The sequence below is a fragment of the Lissotriton helveticus genome, chromosome 2_1, assembly GCF_964261635.1.
Source record: "Lissotriton helveticus chromosome 2_1, aLisHel1.1, whole genome shotgun sequence".
Classification (NCBI taxonomy): Eukaryota; Metazoa; Chordata; class Amphibia; order Caudata; family Salamandridae; genus Lissotriton; species Lissotriton helveticus.
In genome coordinates this window covers 1503954047-1503978196 of record NC_136059.1, presented here as the reverse complement: position 1 = coordinate 1503978196, position 24150 = coordinate 1503954047, and positions in this window count along the sequence as shown.

Below are 24150 nucleotides of genomic sequence, written 5' to 3'. Positions count from 1 at the left end.
TGATGGACATAACTGATTCCCAATAAAGCACTATTGCGGGACAGTTCCAAATTGCATGAAAGAAAGTACAGGGCGCCCCACACTGACGCAGGCAGGTTATCAGATCTTGAGCTGTACAAGGCGCAATTTGAATGTGATCGCAACTTCTCTAGGGGACGCTAAAGCCACTTGCCAATTGGCATCATCTAAGTCTCCCAATTCCTACTGCCATTTAGCTCGAAGATTTTTCATGGGATCGGGTAGGTTATTAAAATTTTTACGATATGTCGAGGATATGGCCTACGTTTCCATGAAGTCTGTCAGCAATCTATCCTCCAGTGGTGAGGCCTCGGGCAGATTAGTGTCAGAGGGTATTGTTGCCTCTAGGGCGTGTTTGATCTTATGATAGCGGAATCATTCAGTGACTGTGTATTATATTGCAGTTTAGCTTCAATGAGCTTAGAAAGGGCATCTGAGTGATTTGATGAGAAATATTTATGTTCTAGGTCTTAATTTGTTTTAAGAGTAGCGTTGAATCTCCAAGTGCCTTCCTCTTTTTATTTGTAACAAAGTTTATTACAAACCCCCTTAGCCGATGGCCTTAAATGCATCCCAAATAAAATTAATGCGCGAGTCCGAGGGAAGATTGTTCTTGAAAAACTCCTGTAAAAACAATGCAAATTGCTCAGTGAATTGGTTGTCAAGTAGAAGAGCATTATTAAATCTCCATCTGGGTGAAGGTGATATAGGAGTGGGATAGTCCAAATCTATTATTACAGGGGCGTGGTCAGAAATAGGGATTGAACCTATCTTGGCATGTGTCAAGAGATATGTAATCTAACCTAGAGTGGGAATTATGTACCGGGAAGAAAAAGGAGAACTCTAAAACATCTGGGTGTGAAATTCTCCAAACGTCCACCAGCCCCTTAAAAGATATAGTTTTATGAAAGGCCCTTTGCATTTTATTTCGAACAAACCTAGTTTGAGATGTACGATCGAGAAAAGGGTTCATCAGTTGATTACAGTCACCACCCACTATAAGATTTTCTGTTGCATGGGACGAAAGGATAATAGAAAATTCATTCCAACATTTTAAATCTGTACCATTAGGACCATAAACATTGCAGATCGACAATTAGGTATCATGAATCTTAAGGTTTAAGAGAAGCCATCTCCCGTTATCATCCTTAACTTCAGTTAACAATTGTGTACATAAAGGTTTATGAAATAATATTATAATACCATTGTAATTATTCATGGCTGGTGAGGCGAAAACACTCCCAACCCAATGTCTGCATAAAGAGGATATATCTTGCTCTCTAAGGTGTATCTCTTGTAATAAGGCCACATGACATTTTAACTTTGATAAATGTGACAACACTTTTTGCTTCTTGACTGGGTTACAAAGACCCTTAACATTCCATGAGACAATATGCAAACCATTCATTGAAGCAGTATATAATAATGTAATAAGAAGTTCATTGTGCAACTGTAAAAGGTAGATATCACAACCCACCATAACAAATATGACAAAACAGCTGTAGAAGTTTGAGTATGCATGACTACCAATATACAACAGAATAGGACAAAAAGAAGAAGAGAAATGCCGAAGAAAAAATAGAAAGAATTGGAAAAGGTCAACATAATCATCCACATCACTTGGACTGAGTGGACAACAGGAAGAACTAATAGAGCTTTTTTGAAAATAAAAAAGTTTGCTGTATAGTAATGGAATATAGAATTGAATAAAAGTAGAAAAGAAAGTCAAGAAAAAGATGAATAAAAGGAGGAGAAGAGCAAGAGGAGAACACAGCCTCTGGTGTATACAGAGTAGAGGGATGACAAAAAGCCAAAGGGCTTTCGCCATGAGAATCAAGTACAAAAAGACAATAATAATGAGAGGGGGATAATGAGAGGAGTAGACAGCACTCTGGAAGAAACACCGAGAAAAAATAAATACATTTGATAACAACAAACATAGGAAGAATGTGAGAATGAAGAAAATGTAACCAACACGGCACAACCAGGACTAACCATACATTAAGACGACAGCGCAACCAAGCAAAACATGGACATTTGTATAAATGAACAATGTTGAACAGAGACAAATCCATCAGAACAAGGGGAGGGTAGGGACCTGCATGAGAAAAGGAGAAAACGCATGTTTACTGAGAGATATGAGAAGAGGGGAACAAGTGGAGTAGACCGGGCTCTGGAAGGAACACAGAGAAAAAATACATTTGGTAACAACCAACATTGGAAGAAGGATCTGAGAGTGAAGAAAACGAAACCAACATGGCACCACCACTACTTCAGAATCAGAATCAGAACAAAGCTTTATTTTGATTGTGGTACAACAATCATAAGAAGCACATGTAGCAGAGAGATAAACATAGTTAAAAAAATATCATCTGTGTAGTAAAAAAATAATAATTTGCATATGTAGTAAATCCATATTGAAATACATTACATAAATATTTACACAAATTAAAACAGATGAAAATGTATCAAGAACATGTTTGCAAAGGGCCTCCTCCACAATCCTAAATAACAATGCTATTTCTATGGTGGACAATCTTTTTTAAAAACATGGATAACCTCCAAGCAACATGTTCGTTTTCTAAAAACTGGAGCTTAATAAAAGCAGGTCAACATTGTCTCAAGCCCCAGTTATGTAAAATCAGGATTATCCAAAACTTTCTCGCCTCCGTGTAAAATTTACAAAATAGGACTAAGTGCATAGATAATTGAGGCGACAGGCTATCACATGGGCAGAATTGTAACTCACTTACCCAATCATTCATCATGGGGAAAGAGAAAATTCTACGTATTGTCCCCAATCTGAATCTAAATAGTAAGAACCTATCAAAGCCAGCTGGCACGAAAGCTAAATATGGCTGCAAACTAAAAGTTGTAAGGACCATCTGGTGATTCAAAACACTAGGTTTACAAACTTCTCCAGATAGTCTTTTACTTTCCAGGAAAGAGAGAACCTCCTTTCTAAGATTTTTCCTGGAAACCAGGGCGATAGTGCTGGGATTAGTGAAGTATTCCGGGTTACTCATGTCTTTTGTAAAGTCTTGGATAAACTTGATCCACGGTATCCTTAGTGCACCCTTCAGCCTCAAGCTGTCCTGTAGTAGGTCCCTATTAAGTTTGGTCTCATCCCTTAACCAAATCCTCTGCCAAAGAAGGATTGGTTCCATTTTAATGAGGTCTGATATGTGTGAGAGACCCAACTCGGCATGGCAGACATAGGTTGAGGTACTAGAGGATGCTGACAAAATGTATTTAATGAAATAATTCTCCACTAATTGTATTGAGTTTGTGTTTACAAAACCCCAGATCCCAGCTCCATAGGTAACGATTGCAACACATTTTGCTTTGTACATTTTTTTAAAGTTCCAAAGGCGGTTTACGTCCCAATTCTTTTGCGAAAATGGCTAAAGCAGTTGTTGATCTTATTAAGGCCAGCTTTTTTGCTACCACGGCTTGGGCCCAGGTGCCATTGTGACTAAACAAAATGCTTAGATAAGAAAAACTATTAGTTGATGCTATTGGTTTTCCCTCGACAAAAATGTCCCTGCATTTCTTACCACATCTCATTACAAAAGTTTTAGAGATGTTAATCTTAAGATCCAGCCACTTCATGAAGTTAAAAAAGTTATTTAGGGTCTTTTGTAGGCCAATTTGGGTATGTATCATGATTACAGCATCATCCGCATAGAGTAATGCTGGGATGGGGCGATTACCTACTTGGGGGAAATCATTAATGTCTTTAAGGAGGGCCTGACCTAACCCATTGATTTAAAGATTAAAAAGGAAGGGGGCTAGGACACAGCCTTGCCTAACTCCCCTTCCAATAGGAAAATAGGCAGTACGCTCACCTCCTACACCAAATCGCACGCGTGTTTTAGCTCCATTGTAAAGGCGGCGAATAAAATAAATATTATTTTTGTCGATCCCAAATGATTCCAGAGTCTCCCAAAGCTTTGAGTGCCTCACGCAGTCAAAGGCCACTGTGAGATCAACGAAAACTAAGTACAGGTTTCCCTTTTTGACCTTGACATACTTTCCCATAAGGATCGCTAGGTTTAAACTCTGCTCCACAGTCCCTAGTCCTTCACGGAAACCATATTGGATGTCAGATAGGATTACGTTTTCCTCTGCCCAGAGCTGCAGGCTTTCCAAGACGATGCGTCCTCCAACCTTGGCTATGGAGGCCAATAGGGAAACGGGCCTGTAGCAGGTCGGGTCCTGGCGGTCTCCCTTCTTAAATATGGGAACAATGGTGGATTCCACCCAGGTTAATGGGAAAGTAGCCCTACAACTAGTGTTGATTATTTGTGTGATGATAGGGGCCCATAAGGTGACATTGGACTTGTACAAGTCCACCGGTATCCCATCTGGACCAGAAGCTTTCCCACCTGCACTTAGCGAGAGTGCCCTGTTTACTTCGCTAATACTAAAGTATAGGTCCAGTGGCTGACAAGAAGGGCCTACACTATCAGTATCATGATTGTTAATGGAGCAAGGACCGTTATATATTTTTCAGAAGGCGGCGCTATCTTTCATTTGTACGGCAGAGGTATGCAGCTTCTAGGCTTCTTTCCTGAGGGCGTCCTTCCTCTCTAAAAGCGCTGATTTATAATTCCTTCTGGCTTCTTTGATTTTAGTACCATTCCTTGGGATATTATGGAGCTCCTGTTTCAGGTGAGAATGTGCACGAGTGCATATTGATTCAAACAATCGCTTCGTGAATTGCTTTTTACCACCTTGTTTGAACATTACATCACTAACCGCGGCTGCTACAACTTGAAAAGAGGATAGAATGCTCTCAGGGGAAGCTAGTTCATTCAGACAGGTGTTGAAGGCAGATCTGAACCTTGTGATTAATAATTTATTGACTATCTCAGGGTCCATTATTTTCCATCGAAGCGTATACCCATTCATTTTGTCAAGTTTTAAGTTAGCTAAGACCTCAACTACCACCTGATTATCACTTCTCAGACTACTCGCAGGGAGTTTGACCGTAATACATAAAGGGTATTGATCGCTCACTGGTTTGTATCTACTAAAAAGGTGAGTAGTCTAGAGGCACACATGTTTGACACCAAAATGTTATCTATTGTTGAGATAAGGCCTCGACCATTAAAAGTCTGCGGCATCCAAATAGGTTTGATGCATTGGCCGTTGGCAAAACCTAAATCTAAGTTAAACACCAATTCATTAAAAAAGTCCCCTGCACTAGAGTGACACAAATGAGTACCATATGTGCCTTCTTCCTCATTAAAGCCACATATCCTGTCATCCTCATAAGAGCACAAGGCACAATTAAAATCCCCACACATAATGAGTATATTTTCAGTACCCTTTGCATTACACATAATTCTTAATTCTTTATGCAATGAATCAACCACCCTAGAGACGCTATCAGGTGGAATGTTATTATAAAGGTTACCCAGAGTCATAGAATGAGAAGCAGTTAAATACAACGTTAGTACTTGATAATAAGGGGACTCAAGCTTAGATTCGGTTTTAACAAAGTTTAACTGGTTAGAAACATATATACAGAGCCCCCCTTTGGCTCTGCCATGCAGACCCCCTATTGCTTGGGTGTTAAATGCTCTGTATCCATTCATATGAATGGGGTCCTTCAACCATGTTTCTTGAAGACAGATAATGTCATATTTTGTAATATATTCTAACTACAAGGAATTACTAAACTCAGCTCGTAAACCTGCAATGTTCCATAATACAAGACTACAGCCAGTGATTTTGTTAGTGGCAGGGATACTGGCTGCCCCTATAACTGTAAGACCATCAGCTTCACATCTTCTCTGCTGCTTTGATTCTGGCCGTATGTTAAGCAATGCTTGTAAGGAAGTCTGAGCCACTTGCGGCTGATCTGATCTAACTATGTTCTGGTCCCCAAAAAGGAGCCCATTGCCCATACCCTGGGCTTCAAACACTTTGTGTTCCATAGGGGGTTTAAGAGTTGGGTCCTCGAGTAGAGTGCGGGGTCTATTCACTTGTGTTCTCATCCGCACCCTATCTATCCACTGACTTTTTTGTCCTTCAATAGGGCAACTGTAATTCCTCTCATTTCGTAGTCAATTAGTATCGTCCATCATGTTGAAAATGTCGTAACAATTACTAATTGGGGCTGTGTACGTTGGCTAGCCTCCATGAGTATACTCCATCTCCCTAGACATATGCCATGGATGAATAAATGGGCGACAATGTGATAGCAGGTAAAAATACCCCAATGGTAATAGAACCGCCTCATCTAGTCTAGCTGGTGCTTTGCCCGCCCTGTCCAGTATTAAGGGGGCAAAGTCTGGTGTTCTGAAGGATAAGACAATAAAATCCCCTTTTAGTGACTTCCTAGACTGGCCCACCCAACCAATTCTACGTGCCATCTTGTATTCTGAGTATAAGAGGTTTGTATAATCCCGGTCCTAGCACTAAGAAAATGGAGGGATTTGTTCCGCAAAGTTGACCTGTGCTCAGTGTTACCAGCCGGCAATATCGGGACATTTGCCAACACCACAGTGTAAGGTTTTACGTCGGCGGGTATATGTAGATTAGTGGCTGAGTTCCGGGCAACCTCACGAGCAGGAGACTTTATCCTCTCCGTGTTTGAAGGCAAGCCTCTCCCCTTTTGAGAAAAATGATCCCTGCTTATAGTGCTGCCAGGTCGATCTTGTAACGATATGACCTGGCTCTGTTATGCACCACCCATGAACGGAGTAGGCAATACTCTTCCCTTCTCCAGGTTACCAGGGTCAGAACCTACAGCGGGCATATTATCAGGGCCGCTACACCCTGGCTGATTATCAGATAAAGCACCCACGCTCCCCCCATGATTCTCGATTGGCAATTGCAAGGGTGTCGGTATGATTTTTTCAAGGTTTACTAGTCTTGCTTTAATGTGATTAAGTTTTAAAATCGCAGGGCCCAAAAGAGTAGATAAGAATGATTCCAGCTTACACGTGAAATCTCCTTGCATTACATTATTAGAGATTTCCCCGATAGCTCCCTTGTTCGGCACTGATATCTTGTTATGGGTGAGCTCACTATTAGATTGACAGGAATTCCGACCTGCTAGTTTTGGCGTGGATTTCAATGCTGATTGAGCTGGTTTGTAACTACTCTGTCCCTTCCTTTCTTTGATGGTGGCGCAAGGGAGTGACCCTACGCAGACTTGGCCTTAGCCTTCTGACCCCCCCTTGTTGTGACTGGGGACCTATGTGCTGTATCACCAATTAACGGTACTGCCATAACCGCTGGGGCTGGGGCCATAACGTCTAAACCAATTACAGGAAGTAAAACTTCTTCAATTTCCACCGCACTGAAAGAGGGTAAAGTGGTGGGAAGGGTATCTTGTATGAGTGTACTCTGGGGTCCAGGGATAGCCTCCTTTCGGTTAATTCAATCTCGAGAATTAGGACAGATTCAGCACTTGTAAGGAAAGCGTCCAGAGTCCCGACAACACCCTGCCCTGTAGTAAACTTTTTACTCATGTTAAAAATTGGCATTATAGGGCCCAAAAAGCGGCAATTTTCCCAAATAAGTCAATACAACTTTCCAACAGAACCTTGTCAGGGGAATTTCGCTGCAAGTCTCTCCAGTGGCCTTGATCAATAGTATGGCCCTTGGCCCGGGCGCGGCCCGGGCATGCCCGCGCGCATCCCGCGCTGCGGGACCCCCTGTGGTCTTTGAACTGCGCCTTCTGGCATGCTGGTAAGTGCGCGTCGATTTCAGCGCAAAGGACCCTGGGAAGTGTTGTTTCTGCTCCCAGTTACTCTCCCGGTCAGCAGCGCTTCTCCCGCTTTCTCCTGGCTCACTGGCTGAGGGATTGGCAAGGCTTTCTTCAAATGGGCGTTCCGCGCTGGGGGAGCCCCCTGTGGTCTTTTAACAGCGCCTCCTGGTGCGCTGCTGATGCTGGTAAGTGCGTGTCGATTTCAGCACAAAGGACCCTGGGAAGTGTAGTTTCTGCTCCTAGTTACTCTCCTGGTCTGCTGCGCTTCTCCCGCTTTCTCCTGCACACTGGACTGGCTCACTGGCTGAGGGATTGGCACGGCTTACTTCAAATGGGTGTCCCACGACTTATCATTCATTAGGGTGACAATGCAGCTGAACAAAACGTGGACATTTGGATAAATTAACAATGTTGAACAGAAACAATTCCATCAGAACAAGGGGAGGGTAGGGACCTGCATGAGAATAGGAGAAACACTTATGTTAAATGAGAGCTATGAAACAATTAAGATTTAGTAAGTTCCATGTCTTCACCTTTGTGCATGTGAATACATTTCTTGAGCTCCGTAGGATCCTCAAAAGTAATTGTCCTTTCTTTATATATCACTTTGAAGAAGCAGGGATGTATAAGGAGCGTTCATGGATCGAAGCGTAGGTCTGAGATCCAGAAATTCTTTTTGACGATTTGCCGTAGGTCTTGAGACATCTTGACTGAAAAATATCTTCTGACCCGACCACAGCATTTGTTTTTGTTGTTTAGCTGCAGTAAGAATCATCATTTGATCTGAGTATTGAAGAAAAGTAGGCAATAATTCCTCATGGTCTGTTCGAGTTTGAGGTGTTGAGGGGACCAATCCTGTGCAACCTTTGGATGTTGAGGTCTGTAGGTTTCGGCAAGCCTACTATTTTTGGTAAATGCAACTTCAAAAAACTGATCATATCAGGACCTTCCAAAGACTCCAGTATGCTATAAATTTGTAAATTATTGTTTCTTTTATGGTTCTCCAAATCTTCTGATAACTTTTTTTAGTTGAAGAACCTCCTTAGACAGAGTTTCCACCTTAGCAGCAACATCCTGAGCGTCACTAATTCTTTGTTCAACCTCAGTAAGTCTTGAATCCAGTCCCGACCACCTATTTTCAATGTTTTTAAGCGTTGAAGTAGTATCTGCCATAAAAGGTTGTATATTTCTCAATTTATCCATAATATACTCTAGCATCAGAGACAGGAGTGATTTGTTTGGAGAAGCGGGGTCCTTCTTAACCCCATTTATTGGCATTGGCACCAGATTCCTTGCGTCCGTTGGCATGAGAAGTAGTAGAAGCCTAAACTTTACTTGAATATGTATGCTCCATAATGGAAAACGCCAGAGAGCCGCAGCTTTTCTCCTAGTCACTAAGTAGCCACCAAGGCTCAATTGAAACTAAATGCACAGCAGATGACTCAATTGTCTCTGGCAGCCCACAGCACATATGTTTTACGCAAGGCTGTCGCTGGACCAATAAATGGCTCTTTCAAAACACAGTACCTGCTTTTTCCTGTCATCGAGGACACTTTGCTGTTTGCCACGGATGCCGTAGACGCTGCGAGTTGGGGAAACTCAATTTCCCAGTTCTCCAAGCGGCGCGCTGGCTGCTGACGGGATCGGACGTGCCAGGAGCAGCTCAAAAACCGGTGAGGGCTCCCGCAGCGGAGCACGCGTGTGGGCGTGCCCGGACCAAGCCTGGGCCAAGGGCGGGCCCATATGTGCCTGTCCGCGGCCGGCCGAGGCAGGGCAGGGCCACCCCCCTTGGAAGTGCAGAGACTGAGAGTCTGAGAAAATAGGGTAAGAGAAATCTACGCTGTTTCCATCAATTTGTTAATTAACATTGTATAGATATGGGCAAAAGGAAGCTACAACAAGAAAGGGGGCAGAAGCCCACAAAGAATGCTCCCATCACAAAATACTTAAAAAATGCTGTGGGTCTTATTAACAACACAATTATTCATGTAGAGGAGCAAGTGGCAGCAACCAAAACTGCCCTTGATGCTGCTTTAAAGGAGTCTTTAATAGAAGGAGGAATGGAATCTTTAGTATCAGAGAATAACATGAGAGGTAGGGACAAGGAGATAGAGACACTCGTAGCAAATTAATCTATTAATGCAAACACCCATAAACCTTCTAACCCATGTGCCCTAACCTCATCCTTGGGAATCTCAGAACTAACATATGATACCTCTTTGATATCCCCCCAGCGAAAAAGATGAAACAACCAGGACGAATTGCAAATACCCCAGTGGTAAAGCAGACAACTAAGATTATAACTAAGGCTAAAAAAACAGCTAAGCAAAAAAGGGAGAGCTAATCCTGGGCAGATTAGAGGGGAGTATGATCTCATAAAACAGAAGCCCCTAGACCTTGAAATTCTTTTCAAAACATTACATGGCAAATTGGATAGTATCGAAAGACGCTTAAAGTCGGAAATCAATCTGATACAGAAAGATATGGCTTTTTTAATGGAAATGGTTGTTGAAACATTACCCTCTAATATGATAAGTAAGACATATAGCAACCTTAAGTCGGGTCAAAATTTTATGGGAACTGTAAAAGAAAAAACAAGCCCTGTTATTATAACTTACGTGGCAAAGCAAAGAGAAATGATCACCACAGCTACACCAAAGGATACCTTTTCAACACATCTGAATACAGATACATGCCGAGATAAAGTAGATAAAGATGGCATTCACCATGTTACAAGAGTTCCTAAAACTCCGCTATCACCCATGAAAAATAGGGCAAAGATGAGGTTGATTACTAAGAGCAGTGGGCAACAAGGTTGGTAAAAGCCACGGTTTGTTTGTTTTTAAAGGGTGTAAAGCGGCAAGGCTTCTGACAGCGAGGGTTCTCTCTTGAACACGGAGTTGAGACTACAGTCTCAAAAAGAGAGGTAAGAGGTTGTGTAGTTAGATTGAGCACACAGTGGGGTCTTGTTGACGCTCAACGGCTTGAGAATTGACAGTGTGTTTTTCGTTTGCAGATTACATCAGTTTTCTTTGTGAGTATCAGTTCGACGCGATATTTTGGGACACATTATGGTGAGGTGAAGGAGATTGTTTCTTTGTGTCTTTTTCTTTATCACATCTTTGTATTCCAACCACATTTCATTCTGGTCATCACAACACAGAAACCGCTTTGAATATGTGTTTGGCATTTAATGGTACATGACAGAATTGCTTTGCTATATGAGGAAGTTTATCTAATATTGCATATTCGAGTTTGAAAAGATATTTACTAAAATTATGTACATATTGTTTAGTTCACAGGCCCCTGAGGAAGAGCCATTAGGCTCGAAATGCATCGGGCATCACCTTGGAATTATTTCAAACTGATGGAAATGTTTTCAAAAGACTGTATTATTATTTAAATATTATGTTCATTGAATTTTGAAATCTGTTAAATAGATTGGTTATGCTACCTAAAAGAACGATGTGTATTGGTTCGTTTTAATTTTGTGGTTCAGAAAACTTTTGGTGAGACTAACCAGAAACATTTACTATATAGAAATATTTGTGGTGAAAAAATTAGTGGTGTTCTAGAGAGGAACCACACTAGCTACAGTGCACAGAGGTCGAGGGGAATCTCCTCTCGAGATAGGTGCTTCAAGAATAGGCACGGATGTGGACAAACGTGCCACCTCTGCAGCACGCTTTAGAGAAAGTCCGATATAAGCTAAAAGAAAAGGTTTAAATGAGGAGTGCTTCTCCAACTCACAGCAGATATTTAGAATGAGGAAGTACCACTGTGACCAGAAACACAGATGCAGCACTGCCAAGAGGACTTAAAATTAGGAATTAGCAACTGGACCAGAAAAGCAACTGCAGCACTGTCTAGAGGACTAAGAATAAGGAATTACTGATGAGACCGGCGAAGAAGCTGCAGCACTGTGTAGAGAACTTAAAATGATGAATTACCCGTGAGACCAGAGAAGTAACTGCTGCACTGCTTGGTTCCCCCTGATGGACTCTCCCCCTCCTGCCTGCCTTGACTCTATCGGCATTCCCCTCCTCTGTTTTCCTTTCCCTCTCTCGGTTACACCACAAACTAGTAATACATACTACTGTACTGTGTTACTGTGGTTTCATCATGTGTCCTTATGTGCTATTCGCTGCGGGTCCTGATAGGCTTCCATTAGAACTATATAAACGTCTATGGCCAGAAATACAATCAGACATGCTAGTTGTTTTTTGGGAAGCACAAGAGTGTGCTGCCCCTGCATCCTGGGATGAAGCTAGTATCATTATTTTTCTTTAAACAAAATAAACCTCCCACACTTCCAGGGTCATTTAGACCAATATTGCTTATAAATTGCGATGGGAAAATCTATGCAAAGATATTAGCATCACTACTCTCTTATGTGATTACACCCTTAGTTTCGGTCAACCAACATGGATTCATACCAGGTAGAGGCACGGTCAACCATATAAGTAGAGTTACGACAATGCTGGATATCGCCAACACACGTAAATTGCCATGTGGGGTGATACTATTGGATGCAGAAAAAGCATTTGACCGTGTCTCCTGGGAATTTGTATGGGTAACAATGAGGTGGTATGGGTTTGGTGCTGGATTTATTCAGGCAATTAAAACAATCTTTAGGGGGCGTGGCTAGCGGCCGTGAGAAATGGCTGCCTAGAAGTGAGGCTCCGTGGGTAGTATAACCCTTCTCGTCTATCCGGCTTAAGATCTGTGACATTACGACACCCCAAGGGCTGGGGCCGACGTCCGGGAACAAGCTGTGACGATTGCAGGAACTTTCATCCGAAACCGCAGCCGGGAAGTGACAGATCCGGCGTATGCTCTGCGGCGGCTTGCGCCGGCTCCAGAAACCAGGACCTCGATTAGGTCGCGACCCGGACCGGAGGTCAGGGTGTGACGGAGACGGACCGTTGCCCGGAAGTGAAAGCGGGCAAAAGACTCCGACATAATTAAGTGAAAAGCCCCCGCAGCCCCGGGAGCAGTCCCAACAGTGCCCGCATCGACGTGTGATCAGCGCCTCCTACGAAAGTCTGTGGCGGCGCTGCTGTTTAAGGTACTCGGCCTCTTGTGACACCCTCCCGCCCGAAGCCCGCCTGACTCGAGAGCACACCGCAGGGCTGCAATCCTGGGCAAGGGCCATTGGCGGTGGGACGTGGGTAGTTTCCCGTCACGATCCCCCTCTGCCCTACTGCTGCCCCTCACACGTTAAATACTGAGGGACCCCTATTCCCCCCGTTCTCCGAGCTGTCTACAGTGGTGACCGGCACCTGGTGGTGGAGAGTCCAGGCTGAGACCGGGGAACGAAGCTGCATTTGTGAAGGGACGGCAAGGTGAGGCGCAGTGAGGAAACTCCAACATCCTGCTCGGGTTGCTGAGTGCGACTCTACACCATTGGCGGGGTCGAGCACTACAGAGGCGTTGGGAACCACGCCGACCGGAGACAAAGCGAAGAACTGAGGGGGTCGAGGGATGGACACTGGATCCCCACAACCGCTGGTTCCTTTAACGTGACAGCGACAACCCTGGTGGATGGACGCCGCTGGCGCATACCAACTCTGACCAGAACACTTGGGGGCACCTGATGACTAGGGACTGAATCAAAAACGGACCTGTGGCACTTCTTACAACCTGTAATGAGGATTGGCCTACACCTATAGCCACTTACCTGACCAGCGGCGACGCAAACATAGGCCAGTGTGCACAGACTCGGTAGCCTCAACCTCGGGGATAATAACCTTCCTACTTCTAATACCCTCTTGACCGGCATCATTGCGGGCACAGGCCCAAAACATCCGTCAACGCAGGTAAAATTGGACAAGTTCGCCTATGAAAAAAATTCACCGCTCCTATTGAAAGGGTCGTACCTCCTCAGGCAAGAGTGCGGAAAACGATGGTGGGATGAAGAAGGTCACGCTTGAGGACATTATGAAGGCACTGTCGAGTGTCCAAACCACGGTGGGCTCAATCTCCACTGACATCTCCTTGCTGCGGACAGACTTCCACAAGATGGCCGACAGGGTCAAAGAGGTGGAAATAGTCACCAAGTCTCTGGTGGCGGACACGTCCGAGCTTCAGACTGCCGTCTCCCGCTTAGAGACGGAAAACAAACTGCTCATAGACAAGCTTGATGACCAAGAAGGACGCTCACGACGCAACAATATACGCCTCCTTGGTGTTCCGGAGAATGAAGGGACATAAGCCATGGATCTCTACGTGGAGGACTTAGTCAAAACCCGGCTACAACCTAAAGGTCTCACCAGCACTTTTTCAGTGGAGAGGGCCCACAGGATACCTGGAGGCCGTCCCAAGCCTGGGGCACCCCCTCGACCAATAATTGCTCGTCTATTCAACTTCAGAGACCGGGACGCAATATTACAAACAGCTAGAGTCTCTCCACCAATTAAAGTCCAAAACTCCGTGATTACCTTCTTTCCGGACTATACAGCGGCAGTGTCCAGACGCAGGCGCAGTTTTCTGGAGGTTAAGAAGGCGTTGCGGGAAAAGGAACTGCCATACTCCATGCTCTTCCCGGCAAGGCTTAGAGTGGTAGCTGAGGATTGGACATGGTTCTTTGAGACACCCCAGGCGGAGTTCGATTGGCTCGCGGGGTGGTGAACAATGAGAGGCAATGCCCGTGGGAACAGAAATAACCGCAGACGTGGTGAAAGAGACGGTCAAGGAGGTCAGCGAACAAGGAGTCCCGATCAAGGACACTCGGCAGGACCGGTGACGGAGGAGAAGGGCTAGCGGCGACGAAGAATGCTGACTGCACCCTGGCGATGCTTGCAGCTTTTTCAAGACTGTGATTGTGCTGACTACTGACACTGGACTGGCGGGCCCTGGAGGGTAAGGAGGGTTACTGTGCCCGGAGGACCCTCCACCCCGAACAAGCAAGTACTATGGTTTGGGAGGGAAAAAAGCACTCTGCTGAGTTGGGGAGGCGGGCAGTTGTAGGTCCGTTAAGCAGGGCGGCAGGGAGGGTGGGTGGGAACCAGGGTTGGGTTTTTGTTGTTTTGTTTGCTCTATTTTTGGATATTGCTGGTGGAGAAAACGATGCGATGCAGTGGAGCTGGGTAGTTCTTGGTTTTTTGTTTATGCACGTAATGGCAGGATGCGACGGGATATGTATACTGTGTACGCAACAAAAAGACAGGTACAGTTTGCCAGCGGTATTGGGACGAATCCATTTGTTTAACCAATGTCCTTATGGCACTCTTGTATTGGCAGTATGCAATGTTATTGGGGTACCACTCTTCTTTACTGTGGGATCTGGGTGGGACAAACGTAGCTTTGAAATGTTGGCGATTGTTAATTTGACTTATGGCTGAATGTAATTACCAGGAGCCCAGGGCTCCCCAAACAACTCTGGCGATATTATCTTGGAATGTCCGTGGTCTTGGGGATAAGGTGAAGAGAGGTCTCGTTTTACAATATTTAAAACGCTGTGGCCCCGCTGTGGTCCTCCTGCAGGAAACACATCTAACGGGCTCGACTGTCAAGGCCATGGATAGATGGGGGTATCAGATGGTCGCTCACGCAGAATTCTCCTCAGGCTCTAAGGGTACATGAATACTCATCAGGAAGAAGTTGCCTCTGGTGATACAACAGACGCGGGTTGATGATCAGGGTCGATTCGCAGCGCTTACATGTCAATGGGAGGGTCGACTGTTCAATTTGGTCTCTGTTTATGTCCCACCAGCCCTCCACGCACAGGCCCATTCTGCTCTTACAAACTTTCTACTGGCACTACCCACTGCGACACTGCTCATAGGGGGCGACTTCAATGATATACTTGACGGTTCTCAAGATAGATTTCCCACTAGACCAGGGGTGCAGGGCGGGCAACGCCTCCTTGGTCTCTTGGACGCTTTGGGGCTCACAGATAGTTGGAGACACACACACCCTAATGAGCGACAGTACACTTTTTACTCTGCAGTCCACGACTGTCATACGCGCATTGACCACTTCCTAATCTCAGCAGACGGCTTGCCTGGAGTAGAGGAAGTAGTTATCCGCCCTAGGGGCATATCTGATCACTCCCCACTGCTGTTGAAATACACATATCACCAGACCTCTAGGAGACGTATGTTTCCGCTTCATGCTAGTTTCTTACATGTTGCCCCTATCATGAAGCACCTCACGACCACCACTAGTCACTTCTTCCAAGAAAATGCTGCATCGGTGGACTCCCCTTGCACGCTATGGGAGGCTTATAAGGTGGTCCTGCGTGGACAAGCACAGGCCTCCATTACAGGTCACAAACTATCGCAACGGGCGGAATTAGGTAACCTGGAGGAGGAGCTCAACACGGCACTGACTGAACAGGCGATGCGCCCATCACTCAGCGCCACCCTTGAGGTCCAGCTTAAACAAACAGCGTATGTGATTATTGTGATAACTTGGATTGACACATTTTTAATCTTCCTGTATGGCACTGTAATTTTGTATTCTTCAATGCATTATATGTAATAAATTGTACAATTTCTATATTGTTTTATCTTATTCTTTATACATTTTATTCTTGACACATTTGCTCTGATTTTGAAACGTGGTTGCTAATTTTTGATACTTTGAGTTATGAGGGGTTATATAATATAGGTTCTTTCCCTTTTGGGAAGTATTGGGACTTTTCCCTCTTTGATTACATATCACTCCTTGTCCCAGATGGAACTTGTAAGGAGACCTCCCTTTCCTTTGACTATTGATCTGTATCACTGCCATGATTGTTCTCTTAATAAAACTTTTAAAACAACAAAAAAAAACCGATGTACAGATCACCAAGCACGCAAGTTTGTGCGTAAGGGCTAGAATCGAATCCTGTATCCATATCTAGAGGTACCCGGCAGGGCTGGCCATGCTCTCCCCTGCTATTCGCGCTATATTTTAACCCGTTCTTAAACCTATTGGAACCAAGGTTAAATATACCACTACAAGGCCCTAGGCAAGAACGGGTTAAAATATTTGCATACGCAGATGATATTGCGATAGTCTCACCGGATCCCGCCACCACATTGGTAGCGACCAAACCACTTGCATCAATTGATGGGAGTAGCTCTGGGTACAAGCTAAACCTAGCAAAGACGCAGGTTATATGCACTGATCAAGCACATTTTAATGACCCAAGAGTCATGGAGGAGGCAACATATTTGGGAGTGCGCTTGAATGCTTGCCTTGACTCGATGGTCATGTCTAATTGGGAGCCTCTGCTATGTAAGATTAAAAAGGAATTGGATAGGATGGAAGGTCTTCATTTATCAATGTTGGGAAGATGTAATGTTCTAAAAATAAAAATCTTACCAAAGGTTCTTTATTTTTTTAGGGCAGTCCCACTTGAAATCACAAGAAAGCAGATTCAGAGACTGCATTCTATTTGCAGAAGTTCTCTGTGGGCACAGTGAAAACCCCGTCAAGCATGGAAATGTATGACCCTTCCGCGTGAACGAGGAGGCTGGGCAGTTCTTAACTTCCAGTTTTATGATTGGGCTTGCCTACTGCAGTATGTGGGAATTTTATTGGTTGGAGCAAATGAGGAAAACAGAGGATACTCCTCATATTTTTCAGTTGTTACTAGGCTCTACGGCAAAGAGAACCTTCTTTAAAATCCTCGAGCCCAGCTATATAAAACGTATAAATAGATAAATAAATAGATAAACATTATTAAAAAACCTGTTTTAAGGTGCTTCAGGCCGCCCATAAGGCCTGGCTTCAGATTAGGCGGCATCTGAAGATCGGCAGGATTAATTATTATACCCCTACGGATGCCACAGCTTTATTGCCAGATATTTTTTGCGATGGCATCATGAACAGATGGAGAAGCAAAGGAATTTTGACTTTAGGAAACCTAGTAGATAGTAGCGGTATTAGGACATATACTTCATTAATGGCTAATTACGATCTTACTAAAGCAGATTTTTTCAAATACCTACAGATTCAGGACTATCTGAGCAAAAGAGGGGAGGCCCCACGCCTAGGACAGAAAAATAATCTATTAGAAGTTGTGAAGGGCCGGGGAAAAATCGGTAATATATATCAAGCACTTACGGAAATACAAAAGGATGATGTGGAGGCACAAAATGCTAAATGGAATGCCAGACTGTCTGTAGAGGGAAATATTTTACAAGAATCTATTACATTAGCTGACAAACTTCTAATATCTTCCAACCTAAAAACACAGCAGTGTTAAACTATGTTTAATTTGTATTATACACTGGCGAAAATTGCACGCTGGGGGGGGGGGGGATACATGTACCCGGTGCGGGAAGGATCAGGCAGATATAGTTCATGTTTGCCACATGCCCAGATCTAAAATCATTGATCAATAGGACGCAGTCCTTTCTAACGGAAGCCACAGGGGTGCAGATTGAGATAACACCAATAGTTATATTGGTGGGGGTGTTAGAGGATGATATGTCAAGTTATCAACAACAAGAGGCCCCAAATCAGTCAGCAGGGACCTCGGGGAACGTACTTTATATATGCAACAGTGGTCCCATGCATTCCAGAAATACAAGCAAACAATGAATATAGACAGAGTCAATCTATATTGTGAGTGACATGTCCAGCCGGACAGCGGTCTTCCAAGTTTACTCAATAAACGCTTAGTTAGAACATGAGAAGTACCTTCCACAGTTCAACCAGTGTGGTACACAAGCCTGTGCCCAGCACTGACAGGTCGGGTACAGAAAGTAGCGAAGAAGGGCTTTTTAAGGCAAAAGACGTTTTCTGTTTTTCAATTCAATTGTACAGAATTTGTAAAGAAGCACCATTACATTACATAGTAATCACGTTTTGTATTAAGTGCTAGTTAGGTCGACGGCGTTTAGGACCCCCTATTAGATCACGGGGACCATCATCAGGACATTTCAATGAAAGCCTTAACAATAATAAGCCTCTAGTTGCCTAAGGAAAGGAAGAAGAAGAGGAAATATATACATTTAATTATAAACATTACAAATAATTTTTAACACAGGTGACTTGTAGTGACAAGTGGGGCACTTATCTCCAGGACAAGTAGAATTAATACGATGTGCATTTCCGTGACGGCGCAAGCGGTAATGTTGAATTATATTAATCCGGAGTCAAAGTATGCATGCACATTCAGTCATGCTAAAGTGTACTACACAGACTTGTAGTGTGCAGGTGTATATGCTCACAAGGAACAGCTATAAAGATTTCGGTAGACGTGTTCAGAACATGCCGGCACAAGGTAAAAAACATCAGCAAGTGATGGCCGTGATTCGTGCAAGGTTGAGGCTAAGGATTGCCAGTGGGTGGTTGGGAGGTTTAGCAGTTGGCTCAGAGGACGTTGTCTTATTCATTGTTTGCTTGTATTTTTGGAATGCATGGGACCACTGTTGCATATATAGAGGATGATATGTCTGCACAGTGAATGTATACATTCAGATATTTAATATATATTGCTGTTGCCGTGGCAAGATTATGTATAGCCTCACTCTGGCGCCAGAAGGAATCCCCTACATTTGAGATGTGGAGAGGAAGGCTATTTGCTATATGCAAACTAGAAACTAACCTATATGCTATCAAAAGGCTACAGAAGCTAATATTAGGTGCTAATATTTGGGGGGCTTTAACTGAATTTATGACTTCTGCACTGTAAGATCATATGTAGACCCCGCTGGTTTGGAAGGATCCTAGTTTGACTGGTTGTAAAAGTCTCATGTTTCCTCTGTAATGCAGTTAAAGGCTAGTTACAAATTACTATTTACTTTACTTTCTTTATTCTATCCTTTTGATACTTGTCTATCGGTACCTAGAATTTAATTAATTTGTAAGCGGCTTAAACTCCCAGGTGGGGTCCTATATATGTATATATGTTTATTATCTCAGATTGTACAAATGTTATTTTTCTTGTGTTTTTCTGTCTTATGTTTGCTATATGTTGATGCTTTCTGTAATTGTCTACTGGCTTAATAAAAAAATATATTTTTTTAAAGTAGCGCTGTAGTTCAAGTTCTTGTATCTGACTGTGTGTGGGGACTCATTTCAGACATTAGCAATGCATGTGATCTCAGGCGCCATCTGTGTGTTGATGAGGTGAAAACCCCCTCCGAAGTTCAGTAACCTGCTGACTGAGGCTCAGTGAGAGCAAGGCTGCTACCCTCACCCACACACAGGGTGTTTGTAACTGAGCAGGCCAACGCCGGAAGTACGAGGCCTAGAGCTAGGGCAAGGAACCTGTGTGTCTGTCCTCATTTGGGGTCTGATATCCTGCCAGTGCAGAGCACCCAGCTCTCTCTCACACACATACAGCTCTCTCACACACACACCTCTCTCTCACACACATCGTCTCTCAGCCCTACCCCCGTCGTGTGTGTCAGCCCGGGCTGAGACAGCTACCCAGGTTGGCAACCGTCGTATTGCAGCAGCACCCAAGTACTTCACAGGTCTTTAAAAGACCATTTACATGTTAACGAGGCTTTGTTGTGTTTTCACCCCTTCTCAGAGCCCCCGCAGCTCCACTCTGCCTGTTGCTGGAAGGCTTGGCCCCTACCCCCCCCCCCCCCGAAATATTTATCAGCCCCCCCTCACGCCCGAAATTTCACTCTAGTTGAGCCTCTGAACCCAGTTCCCCTGTTTCAAAGTCAACAGCTCTGTCCATTGAGGTTTCTTGATACTCGCAATGAAAATAATGTTGATGTAAATACACAAGGAATTCACTATAGAGAGGAAGAGTGAGACTTCTTGACAAGTCAGTGAATGTTCCCCATGCACAGTCTGGCTCGTGATTGACGTTGCCTTAGTCCCAACGTCTTTTCAAGTCACCAACCCCCCCCAAAATGATTAGTATGAAGCCTACGGTTTACCTTTGCCTCTCTAAGATTGAAGGTGTCGCTCAGAAATCTGTTATAAAGAAAGTTTTGGCAACAGTATGTTAGCAGGCTGTATTGATCTTTCATGTTTCTGATAAATTGTGTGTTCTTGAGTTCACAGTCTCAAACCACATCCTCAACAAACAGCTTAATTTGAAGAGGTATTGGACTTTTATATTATTCCTAAAAACATCTGTTTATATTCCAGGAAATCTTGAAAATCCTCTTGCGTAAATGAGGCAGGATTTCCCATGCACAAGTGATATTTCCTCTGATATGGCAAAATATGTTTTTCTCTTCATTAATTGCTATTTAGCAAACTAAGTGAGTTTCTTTACTTCCCAGGTAGGTCCCATTATTTTTATTTACATCGATATGTCATTCCCAAGGTAGGTTCATTTATTCTGTGTAAATCTGCCCCTTCACTTCAGAAGTGTGTCCTTTTTTTGCTGTGTAAATTCCCCTTTTACTTCCAGGACGGTTCTCATTATTTATGTGTTCAGTTCTCTTTTAATTCCCAGGTAGTCCCCTTATTTCTGTGGCACGTTTCTTTTACTTCTCAGGCAGACCCCTTTATTCATATGTACATTTGCTATTTTTACTACCGGGGTATGTCCCTATATTTCTACACCCATCACACGTTTACTGCCATAGGCAGGTCAATTTATCTTGTTGAAAACTGTTCTTTTACTTCAGAGTTATGTGCCCTGGGCAGGAACCTTACTGCACTGTAAAGCTCTTTTTTACTTCACATGTAGAACTTTTTACCATTTCTGCAGCTTTTTTTCTTTCCAGGTATTTCCCTTATTTCTGTGCACGTCTCTTTTCCTACCCCAGCAGGTCAGCACAATTCCATTACATACATTCAGTTGGGTGACTGCGTCATTGTTTATGTGTAGTGCTGAGATACAGTCAAAATCTACACAGCACTTTATAAAAACACAAGTTCTTAAGCTGAAAATTTGTAAGCCCACACTCATATTGCTACAAACAAAACTATATGTTCCATAATGTGATTTGCTTTTGGCTTAAAATTCAGGACTGACTGAAGATGTCACTCGTCACGTTGTGTCCCGCTGGAGTACTGCAAACTATACAGACTCCACAATATGGTACCACAAGCATTAGCCGGCTGTGACTTCTGAATCATCAGTACTTTGCGTTCTTGGATTTTCTAAGTCTGTATTTATTTTGAAAGTAAAACTACAAGTCCCATAATGGTGTTCCCTATGAAGCCAGGACTAAAATTGCCCCGGATGACAAAAGACTTCTGAATGACAAACCACCCACAAAACAGTTGTGGCATACATCAGGAGGTTTCACAAGCAACACACAAGTAAACCCTAGCAATAAACGTACAACCATCGACCAAAGAAAAGTAAATTTTCTAGCATCAATAATCTGAATTGGGGGGGGAGGAGCCAAGCTCGCGAGCGTAATGGTCGCCTTTTAGCTCGGCTCCCGCAGCCCTCCGGCCTGATCATGTATCCTGTATAATATCCTGTCCGGAGACGACACATTATCGGAGAATCGTAAACGGAACACCTCGCTTGTACTCACCATTTGGCCCGGAGGTTTCGACGTGCAGCGTCTCCGAAGTTATGCCCTCCGTAAGACCGGGGCCTCCGTGGAACCTTGACCGGGACCTAGCCTGTGGGATCCGACGACTGTCGGCCCCGGTCGAGAGAGTGAACCAATGAAGAGAGCCGTTGTGCGAAAATCCCGGCAATCCTGATCCGGGCCTGCCCTGGTGCCCGCGCGGCTGCTGTGGGTGAGATGCACAGGGGACTGATTCTGTGAAGGGGTCCTCCCCCCGCCGCTGCTTTGTCCGGCGGATCTGGACCTCTGCGCCCGGACTCTGCTTGTTGGGGGCGCCGGTGCGGGTGTAGGCAGAGACCCGCATTGGGCGGACATCCTTTCGGCACCAAGGCCGCCATTGCTGGGAACCCCCCGGAGCTCTGTGAAGTCCTACATTTTTGAACTGTTTTTGGGGGCCGCGGAGGGCGGCGACTGGGCTGACTTCGCGAAATGGCGGCCAACCCTCTGAAACGTGAATCGCCTTGTGGCGGCGGGCTAGGGTTGCTTCATTGCGCGGGGGTCCGGTCTGGTGAGCGTGAGCTTACGGTCAGAGATATCCTGGAAGCTCTGAGATCCCTGTGCGCATTCCTGACCCCCGATGTCCCTGTGAGTCCGCCACGATCTGCCGCCATTTTGAGCAGCCGTTTCTTCTTGCCGCCCTCTTGTTTCAGTGACTCCATCGCCTCGCCCCCCTTGATTGCTGCAAGTGTTGCTGCCGCTGATCGAAGATCATTTTGTGTGCCGGTGACTTTGGAGCTCCCTGTTTTTCGAGGTTCTGACCCCGGGGACTTGGACATTGTGCCGCGGCCCTGTTCGGCTCAGATGCCTAGTAATATTGGTGGACTGCTGCCTGCACCTGCTCCGATGGCTTCGCCATTGTCTATTGCAGAGACCCCCTCGCCTTCCCAAGCGGCGAAACTGGACTCCTGTTCTTCATCACCCGTGCTACGCTTGCTGATGCATTTAAACTCTTTGCTCGGACTTTTGCTCATTTGCGGACCGATTTACCCCCCATGTCTACATAGTACTCAATATTTTTTTCGATTGTGTGCTGGTCTTTTATTGAGTATCTCATTTTACATTGTCATGTGGTGAGTGGGATTTGTGGTTCGGAAGGGATGGGGGTGATATGCACGACTCCTGGTTGATTATTGGTATACGACTTCGTGGCGCAGTTATGTGTACCCATAGAGCGGTGGGGGGTCCCCTCCTCTGTAAGTTTTATGGCGCTTGATGGGGTGTCGTCCTGGTCTGTTTTTGCTGCAATTGTCTGGTTGGGCGGAGGGCGGCGGCCGACCATATTGATTTCTGTTCTTATGCTCCTCCCTCCTGCTTTCTTTTCTTTATTTCTGTTTTTGTTTCTTTTTGTCTCGTTCTTCTCCCCTTCTTTCTTGCTATATTTCGGGTTCTGGTTTAGGGCGACAGGCACGCTGTCTGAAGGGTAGGCCATAGCCTTCTACAGGGGTGCAGGGTGGGCTGGGTGGGTTGGGCTTTATTTGTTGTTTGTCTTATGGTTCTATGGCCCTTTTGTATCTCTTTATAGTAATGCCGCGTCTGTCCCTGCCTCCCGTGGTGTGTCCGGGGTGGGGTGTGTGGCGTCGTTAACCCTCCTTTATGGTTCGGTTGCTTTTCTTCTCGATTGCAGTACCCTCACTGGTGCTGATACTCCTGTTTTCTCCTGTACTCCCGCCACGGGACGCCTGTGTCGGCGTGTCTTTTTTCTTTTGTTTTTGTGTTTCATTTCTTTTTCTCATTGTTTCGCCTTGTCCTCCTCCCCTCCCCCTCTTTCCCCCCTCTTCCCCCTCTTTCCTTCCCCCCCCCCTCCCTCCTTTTTCCTAGAGGTCACTATGACGGGTTAGTTTTGATGTAATATTTCTCCGATCCCTCTGTTTTGACTTAGCTGTGGTTTGGGTGGTGGGCATGTAACGATGATAATGCTCAAGTGTTGATTATGTCTATATTATCCTGATCTTCCTGTGTGCA